At 36.4% G+C, this 10,638-nt stretch overlaps 1 pseudogene; it reads right to left on the bottom strand.

The window, feature by feature from the left end:
* Positions 1-8,955: 8,955 nt before the first annotated feature.
* Positions 8,956-10,413, bottom strand: LOC124962165 (upstream-binding protein 1-like; annotated as a pseudogene).
* Between the last annotated feature and the right edge of the window lie 225 nt (positions 10,414-10,638).

Here is a 10,638-nt window from a genome sequence, read left to right as displayed (position 1 = left end):
AAGCAAGTTTTTGGATAAATCTATAAAGGAATGAGATATGTCCCTGCAAGTCCTGAATGATCCCATGTATTTCAGAATCAGTCTTATCCATATCCCTGGTTTTATTCTTGTCTTTCATAAAAATAAAACCAATCAATGACCAAGAACATAGATATGTGCAGCTGCTCCTTCCTCTGGTTCATTCAAAATCTTAAATTTGTCACGGGGTCCTTTTCTCAACTTCATGCCTTGTGATGGGACAGCCTCCCTCCATCCCTAATTGAAGTTTGATTTTATCTTTGGTTTCCCTTTTCAGTTGCTGAGCTGGCCCTTCTGCCTTCATGCTCTTCTTGCCAAGATTTAGCCTCCAACAGTTTCTGCTTCCACCAGAACTGTGTTCCCTTTCCTCCAAGGTTTTCCTACTCATTTCTAGTATTTCACAGCTTATCTATTTCCCTTGTTAAAATAATGAAGGTTTTCATGCAATTTCTGTTAATTTCTCAATGTTAAAAGGACAAAGGAACAAGATATCCAGAAGAGAGATGGGAGAGGAATGGTGAGAGAGAAAGAGTGCAGGAAGGGTGAGCTTGAGGTTCAAGAAGTTTGTTATTAGAATAGAGTAAGCCAGCTTTTTAGTTCCTCAGTGAAATTCAAAGTATAATAAACTAGAAAAATGAAGTAGATCTGCACTCCCTGAAATAACTTTGTTTAATCTTACTTAATATCTACATGACTCAAAATGATACATATGACCAGACACAGTGGCAAATGCCTATAATCCCAGTGGCTCAGGAGCCTGAGGTAGGAGGATTGAAAGTTCAAAGCCAGCCTCAGAAAAGTGAGGTACTAAGCAACTCAGTGAGACCCTGTCTCTAAATAAAATACAAAATAGGGCTGGAGATGTGGCTCAGTAGTTGAATGCCACTGAGTTCAATCCCCATTAAAGAAAATACATGTGAACCCAAAAGACTCAAAATTTAGCTATATAAACTTAACAAACTAGATTTGAAATGCACCAAATTATATGTTACAGTAAAATCCAAAAGAGTATATTTGATCATTGTGTTTTAATGAGTTTTAAACACTATCCCTGCTCCAAACAGGAGCCATAATTATATCATCATGGAAATTAGTCCTTTGACTACAGATAGTCTAAAAGAGGGTGATGAAAAAGATTCTTCTCTTCTCATACTGATTTTTAGATTCAGGACAGAAGCTAAAGAGAGAATAAGTCACCCATTCTCCTGTTGAAGATATGAAAGATCTGTAGCAAGGAGTGTCAAGGATGAAGCCAAGTATCAATAAAAATTAGGTATATAAAATCAGAAATTCATAAAATTTTACACTTTTCTTTGCATGCAAATAAGAGTGGTTCAAACAGTTACTAAAGTTGCTAAAATTTCAGTAATCATTTTCTGGAATAATGCCTTTCTTATGTCCTATAGTAGACAAAAAACAAACATTTTTTTCATATACACACATACAAATCTTTTTTTTATTGGTGCTTGCTACATATTTTAATTGATTTAAAATAACATTTTGAACTTAACTAGTAACTATGAAAATGGAAGTCCACAATCTTTAATCAGCTATACAGTTATTTTGGCAGATACTGCTTAAAATCCATATGACCTGGATGATCTCTAAAACTAAATATTTTTCAGAGTAGTTTATTATTCTATTGAAAAGACTAATTTAAAAAATGAACCTCAGATTATATCTTAGGAATGGGAGGATTTTACTTTATTGTCTATTGTAGTCTAAATTTGTATTTACTTTTTCATTTGGAATCATGTGGATCAAAAAGAAGAGTTGAGATAGGAATGAAGGAATGAAGTCTTATGAGAGGTTGGAGACTATCAGTCAAAGTGCTCTTTACCGACCCCGTTCCCTCTGTGAAGCTGGGATGCCAGGACCATATATGGTGGAGATACACTATATAATTTGATTCTCCTCTAGGTTGTAATACCAAACCCAGATTTTGTTTCCTTTCGTTATTAATACTCTCCATCAGTTTTTTTAACAATATTAATTAGAAATGACCTTTCAAATCTTTTATCAGAAATGTAATTGAAATAAATGAATCTTGCTCATCATTCTTACATTAGACACCAAAGATGTGATGGAAAAGATTAATTTAATGTTGTATTGAGACCTTCCAAGTACTCTGAATAAGTCTTTAATAAGACTTTTAATGGTTTGTATCTTTATTCCCATATTTCAGTTAAAGAATATAAATATGACAGGTTGGATAAAAATTAAGATTTTTTTATTTGGATGATGATACGTAATGGGGGTTGGGAGGGAGGCAAGAATGGAGGAAGGAGGGACTGTATAGAGGGAAAAGAGGGGTGGGAGAGGTGGGGGGAAGGAAAAAATAACAATGAATCAAACACCATTACCCTATATAAATGTATGATTACACAAATGGTACGCCTCTACTTCATGTACAATCAGAGAAACAAGTTGTACTCCATTTGTTTAAAATTTTAAAAAAATTCAGATTTTTTGACTCTAAAGTCTGTTCTTCCATTTATCCTATATATTTTCACAAAAAGGACAAGATTAAACCCAGTGACTGAAAGAATATTTGGAGATTATCGAATGCATTTCAATCCTGTAGCCAATTCCTGTTCTCATTCTCAAAGATTTAACAACCCAAAAAGAGCTTATAATATGTCAAAATTCCAGAAGCATTATTTCCAAACTGAAAACATAATTAACAAAATTCTTCGCTAAATATTTAATTTTTTTACTTATTGTATGAAAAGTAATTCTATAGAGACCATTGTCTCCATGTTTTGGGTGATGTGTTAATTGCCATGTGTGCTCTCAGTTTTATAAAGGAAACTGCTTTTGGACCTATTACCTCGAATCTCTTTCACCCTAAATCTCCCTCACTTATCCCCCTTGTCTCTTTTAATGTTGAAGTTACAAATAAGTTAAAAACACAATTATATCTGGACTAGTAGGCATGGGATATAACTAAAATAATGTCAGCCATGAACACTTTATCTCACATTAGGTCACCAGATCAACCACCTGGTCATGTAGAAGGCCCATCCCAGAAATTGGAATCAGAAATTATTAGTTTTTATGGAAGAGGTCATAAATATTGAAAAGCATTGAGCAATTTTAGTAATATTCAGCATTGAAAGAAAATTCTAGGGCATAGGGACAAAGCTCAGTTGCATAAATTTTCCAAGTATGTTTCAGGCCCTGGGTTTTATTCCCAAAACCTTTAAAAATAATAATAAAATAAATAATTTAAAAATATGTTGTGTGAACAGAGACTTCATGTACCTCAATTAAAATATCCTTCAATTCTGAAATTTTATGATACAATGTTACAGATACACAAAAATAAAAAATTTAAAGCCAGTTTTCTTACAATCAACTTTACATAAAAGAAAAGTCAATCAATATGATTTTTATAAAATTTCAAATATGGGAAAGCAGGCAAATATAAACTTCCACCTACAGAGTAAGCAGTATATTTTTTCATGAAAACTGTTCCCGAAGACTTAGGAGGACAAGAACAAAATGGGGGGATGAGGTTCTGTACTGGCCTAAATTACAGTATGTGTCAAAGATACTAAAATGAACAATGACATCCCTGTCCTCAATGTTCTCACTGTGGTAGAGGAGATGCAAGGCCACTGTTACCACCTGATGTGATGGAGTTGTCAGACAAGAAGGGAATATGTAATGTGGGGCACTAAGGTAGAAAGCGTGTGAACTGCTGGGGCTGAGGTGGGCCATAGACATTGGGAGAGCACTCTACCATGCAGGATATGGAGTTCCATGCGCAGGGGAGCCAGCCCAACTGCTCATCTGATGAACTCTCCACTTCCAAGTGCCACGGTGCTTCCACAATGCTCCCTCAAGGAGGAGAACCATCAGGTGGATATAGAAGAGTCTGCTTAAGAAGCTGGAAAAACACGGCCAATCTCCAACACCTCAGTTCACTCAGTCTGAGCTGAAGTGCAGGCATCAGGACACACAGAAGGTTGAATGCAGGTTCAAGTCCCACACCCTCAAAGGTGACAGGCAGGGATTCTAAGGCTGCAGACGTTACACACAGCTTCCTGCCTTCAGGCTCAGGGGTGATGTGGCCTTATAATTTGGGTTGATTCCTTTACCTCCTCATCTGTACAATAGGAATAGTTACTTTCTTTGAAAGTTGCAAGGACTAAATGAGGTAATGCATGGAAAGATTCTGATGCAGACCTCAGCACTCATTAGCTATCACGATTGTATTTCCATTAGGGTTTCTAAAATTAACAATAAAAGAAAAATAAGAACTGAAAAAAATAAAAGAGAAACTTTCACCTAAATTCTTTAACAATATCTCTTTTCAGTACATCCACAGTGGCCAATTGTTATCATTACTGTAGGCTAAGCTCCACGCGCCCTCTAGCACAGTCCTCTGGAAATGCAGTTGCTAGTGCTCTGCTTAGGTTAGCTTTCCTTAGAAAAAGCAGCTGTTTTAAAATCTCCATTTATTCTCCACAGCCAAGTCATACTGATATGTTTCCCCAGGGTTCATGCAAATATACTACTTTATCAGAATTCTCATCTACTCTCAAAAGTGGCTTATAAGGACACATAAAATAAGATACAATTGGAAATGTTAGACCATATTGAATGATAAAAGAAAAACAAGGGCAATGTAAAGTGATCAAGAAATTAAATAAAGATATGTAAAATAAGAACTGGCCATCCTTGCATCAAAGGGCTGTATTAGTTAACAGTACATGTTTATATTGTGATAGACCAGGTTATGCTCTGGTAAGAGCAATCAGCAAAATCTCAGAAGCTTATGACAATACTTTAATTTCTCTTTTAGGTTATAGATATTTTTCTGATTTCTATGTTAATGGAGTACCTATTGGCACTGGATTTAAAAATAGAATCTGACTGTTCCATCAGATAGCCTTTTTATAATATGTGGTTATCTTTCTGCAAATATAATTCCAGACAACTTGTGAAATGAAAAAGGGGAAAAAATACTTAAGGGGTTACTGAATTTATTGATTAAATTAATAATACAATCATTTTTCAGAATGAATCTTCCTATTTAGGCATATTGTATGAAATTCCTTTGAGTTGAGTATTTTTTTTTTAAATACTCTTTCAAAAATAATTGTTTTCTTCATGAAATTCTGCTTGTTTCTTGTTAGGTTTGTTCCTAAGCACATTACAGAGTGTTGCTATTAAGAATTTTTTCTTTTAACAAAATACATTTGCCAATGAGTTACTTTCATCTAGATTCTACTGATTTTTCTTATTGATATTTTTATATATCTTAGAAGCTTTATTAAATTTCAGTAAAACTTGATGGGAGAAAATAATTAAGCATATAGGTAAAAAAAAAAGATTCTCAGATCTGAAAAACAAATACATTTTAAGGTTGAAAACACTTAGTATATGCTGAATAGGATCATTTTAAAAATAATACCTATACTCAGAGACATCAAGGGTTTATCTCTAGTATAGTAAAAATATATAAGCAATTCAATAGAACAGAATCATAGATCAAGAAATCCACTGAAACATACCTGTGAATTTATAAGAGGATGAAGATGCTTTTCTTAATTATTCGGCAAAGATAGGCTGTCAACAGATGTTCTTAACAAATGATAGTAGCAAGAATTTCTTAGACATTTGGAAGAGTATCAATCTGACTACAATACCTCATATAAATCCATGTGGATCAAAATCTAAAGCTTAAAAATGTACACCACAAAAGTAATAGAAGAAAATATAGGTGGGTTATTTTAGAATCTTTAAAAAGAAGGTGTTTCTAAACATGGGAAAAAAATCCAGATGATGTGGAGGAAAAGATACAAATATCTTGAGATAAATATTCTAAACTTTACTATTATTAAAGTAGTTCATAAAGTAAAATATATGACAAATTTGGAGAAATTTTTTATAATGGCTTTTAATTTTTGGTTAATAATCAAACATGCCTTATTAAACAGTAAGACCAACAAATCAAATGGAAAATGGTCAAATGATTGCAAGAAGCTCACAATAAATAAACACATAGTAAATAAATTGTGCAAAATTTTAAAGCCCTTTTTTCTTTTTTCACAATTTAAAATATTTTTAAATAGTGCTAAAATACCCACGACATAAAATTTACTCTTCAGTGTCTCATTTAATAATGTTAAGACAGTCTCATTGTACAATTTCTAGAACTATTTTCCTTTTTGAAAGTGAACATGATGTCCGTTAAATAACAATTCTCCATTTTTTTCCTCTCCCCGAGGTCCAGGCAACCACTTTCTACTTTCTCTTTCTTTTCATTTGGTCCTGACAAAATGAAATAAGCAAATAACTAACTTGCTTATTACTTTCTTATTTCACTTAGCATAATGTCCCCATATTGTAGCATGTATCAGAATTTCTTTCCTTTTATATAAAGTACTCAAAGAACTTAACACCAAAGCCCCACAAATAACCAAATCAATAAGTAGGGGAAGGAACTGAACAGATACTTCACACAGAAGAAGAAATAAGAATGGTCAACAGAACAAGAAAAAATGTTCAACATCACTAGGAATCATAGAAGTGCAAATTAAAAATACACAGATTGCACCACATTCCAATGAGAATGGCAATTATTAATAATAGAAGCAACAATAAGTGTTGGCGAAGATGTGGGGTAAAAGAACTGCAAACTGGTGAAACTACTCTGGAAAACAGTATTGAGATTCCTCATTAATCTGGGAATGGAACCATTTGACCCAGTTATGGCATATATCCAGAAAACTTTAGCATACGATAATGATATGGCCACATGAATGTTTATAGCAGTTCAATTCACAATAGCTAAATTATGGAACCAACCTTGGTGCCCTTCAATAGAGAAATGGATAAAGAAAATGTGTTACATACACAAAATGGAATATTAATGATCCATAAGGAAATTATGACATTTGCTGGTAACTGGATGGAACTGGAGACTATCATGCTAAGTGGAATAGGCAAATCCCAAAAAACCAAAGGCTGAATGTTCTAATGCATGGATGCTGACTTACAATACTCCAGAGGGGGTGGCATGGGAGTGGAGGTTCACTGGATTGTACAGGGAGTAATAGGAAAGATAGTAGAATGAATTGGGCATAAATTTCCTGTGTTCATATTTGAATACATGACCAGCATAACTTCACACCATGTACAACCTCAAAAATGGGAGGTTATACTCCATGTCTGTGTGACATGTCAAAATATATTCTTCTGTCATATATAACTAAAAGAACAAATAATTCTAAAAAATTAGAAGTCAAATATTTGCCTAACTATCTTAAGCTTTGTTGCAGGTCTTAATGTCCCACAGTGGGCTCCTATGCTTGGTAATCACTTATAAATATTCACTTTAGCAAAATGAAAGACTTAAAGAAAGAATTTCCTCCTTTGTAAATCTAAATAATATTCCATTACCTGTATACACCACATATTTTTAATCCATTCATCTATACCCAGATACTTGGGTTGATTTCAGTCTTTTGACTATTGTGAATAATGTTGTTATCAACATTTACAATATGTCTTATGCCCTGTTTACAATGTTTTTGTATATATCCACAAATGAATTTGCTGGATCATATGGTAATTTTATATTTAAATCTTGAAGAACTGCATACTATTTTCCAAAATGGCTGCTTCATTTTATTTTCCCATAAACTATACACAAAAGTTCCAAATTATTCACATCATTACCAACATTTTTCATTATCTGTATTTTGATAGTAGACCCATTCTATTAGGTGTGAGGTAGTGTTTCATGATTTTCATTTGCATTTCCCTAATAGTTAAAGTTATTGAACATTTTTTTCATGTGCTTTCTAGTGATTTGTTTATCTTCCTTGGTAAAATATTAACAAATTTTCTGCTCATTTTTAAAAAAAACTTCTCAATCACCAGAATGTTTATTCATGATTGTATATCTGAGAAGAGACAAAGGGATTTTTTGGTACATTTTAGTGTCAGATTTATGATACCTAGTGTTTCCATGAACAATTTCATCTTGTTCATAACAAAGATCCCTTAACACCAAGTCAGAAGCTACTAACAATAAAACTTAGTGCCCCCTACCTACATCACCTATTTCCAATGTCTGGGGTAAGCCTTTAAAAATGCTTAAGGACAGGAGGGCATGGGGGTGGAGAAAGAAGGAAATGAGAAAGAAAAGCAAGTTTAAAGGCAAGGAAGCTTCAAAAAATGAAAACCAGCAACTAACATGCTAAAATTGGAAGCAGAGGCAAAAAGTTTTTCAATAAATCTGTGACAAAGCAAAAACACAAATCTTTGTACCTATTAGAATTTACACTGATCCTTTCAACAAGGTACTCCTGATAATGCAGTTTTCTTCACACCCATCTTCCTGGCTTGGATCCTCTCCAGTCTGGCATGATCGTTTCAGACCTAAACCCTTAGATATGATTTCTTCTGAGTTGCAGAGCCTCTTAGCTGAACACCACCACCACATCAGCACAGTCCATCTCTCTGCTGATGGATTCCTTTCTGGCTCCTCAATAGCACTGTCCCCCATCTCCTCCCCAGGTCAGCATAAGGTTCAGGCAATAAAAACCAGACTGGCACAGAAAGGTAAATGCCCATGGTTAAGCTTTACATTCATTTCCAAACCACATACAGTGTAAAAAGCCAGCAAAGGCTGCTTCTGGGAACTGTATCTACTGAACTCTGCCAGAGAAGCAGGTAGCCATGACTACACCATGGCCTCCAGAGCAGGATGCACACGGTCCTGATGTGCTTGCTGTCACGAAGATGCTCGGCTATGGCAGTGACAGTGAGATTTGCCTCTCATACAGTTCATTAGAAAGGTCATCTGTGTTTTCAATATGAAACATTTCATATGGTAAAATCCAATCCCCAAGACTTTTTGGATTCAGCCTTCACACTTTTAGCGTGACTTTATTTGGTAAGTGATGTCTGCATAAGACATCACTTCAAAATTATGTGGATACCATCATTTTCAGCTTTTACTGTAGAGAATGAAAAACAACTCCTATCTTGAAAGTTCTGAACCATCTGATCATTAACAAGAATGTGGATGGAGAGGACTATTAAACACCAATGCAAGTTTTCAAGCAATTTCTGAGGCAACCATTTCTTCCAAGTAGATTGCAAGGTAAACGTAAGGCTTCCCACTGCCATTCTCGCCTCCACTGCCTGCAGCTTACTGCTGCGCTTGTACTGCGGTGCTACCTGGCTGTTTCTGGCAGACAAAGATGCCTAAGTGGAACTAACTGACCTTGACTTCAGTGAATTATAGAGCCGAATTCCATCAGCTGCACCACAAATTTGAACTAAGTCTTCCTTTGTCAGTTTTAATAAGTCGGCACCTGAAAAATTAGAAAACAGTCTTGTATAGGAAGAGAATCTGTTTTTGAGCAGCCACTGCTGTTTCTCCTGTGTTGTAGCTGAAGGTTGAATTTGTTCACTAGATGCCTGTAAAACTCCATCCCCCATTTGGGGAAATATTGTTTTGTGAGGATTGTGGTATCACAGGATGGCAGATACTTTTCTTTTTCATGAGCTGTTCTCTTTTCCATCTTTTCTCGGTCAGTTTTTTGTTTTCTGTCCACACCTTTAGTCTTAAAAACTTTAATTTGGCAACTAACCGAGTGAAGACAATCCGTGTATTCTCCATTTTCATTCTACTGAAAGGTGTCAATCTGGATCCTGATAGGCATTCCCTTTTCACCACCATGTTTCCGTGGAGTAAATTCTGTGCCCGATGCAGTGTACCTGAATAAATCTGATGTGCATTTTGCAGGGTCCCAGAGAAATTCAACTGTGTTTAACTGACTTGAATTTGTCCTTGTGTCGATAATTCCCACAGGCATTGGAATATCTACATCAAGAAGTCTGTCTCCTGGGCGATTCCATTTCCAATCTTCAAGTTGCTGATGCTCTGTATATTGTAACCATCTCTCATGGAATACAACCGTTATGATGCTCCTCTAAAACGACATAACCACAGAGGGGAGGGTGTTTCCAATGGAATGTCTCTCCATACTGAGGGCGCAGCAGCACCTAGGCCATGACATGCCATTCTTTACCAGTTTTCCACTCATCTCAGGCATATCTACTATTTTCGGATCATCCAACATCAACCGAATTTCATAAGACTGACCTTGTTTCAGGTAAGTGAGTGTTTCATCATCCAGTTTTACTGCTGGTGATGTGGCAGCACACATCACATTGAAAGGGTGGGTATTTCGTTTCACCATCCCATGGAAGGCTGGGATCTTCCTGCTTGAAAATGGGCAATGCCAACACATCACTCATGCTGTTGGCGCAGGCGCCCAGCTCCTGCCCGATGCTGGATAGGCTGGGGTCGAAGTCGTGCACCAACCCAGACTCAATCACCTCGTCCATCTTGAGCACCCAGGCCATCTTCTGGCCTCGCCGCAGCCCCGCGCAGCGCGGCCTCTGTGTCCCTGCTGAAGAGGCCCAAGATCCGCGGGCACGTCCTGGGGGAGGGCGCGGGTGAGGGCTCCAGCGGCGCGGCGAGTGGTCACCAGCCGCAGCCAGGGAGGCGGCCAAGACCAGAGTGGCCAAGGCCCAGCTGGCAGGGCACAGGGAGCCCTCTAGCAGTTGCAGCGGGAGCGGACAGACCCC

Source organism: Sciurus carolinensis, chromosome 12, assembly GCF_902686445.1.
Source record: "Sciurus carolinensis chromosome 12, mSciCar1.2, whole genome shotgun sequence".
Taxonomy (NCBI): domain Eukaryota; kingdom Metazoa; phylum Chordata; class Mammalia; order Rodentia; family Sciuridae; genus Sciurus; species Sciurus carolinensis.
Note: the sequence above shows the minus strand (reverse complement) of the source record. Positions and strands in the feature narration are given on the sequence as shown.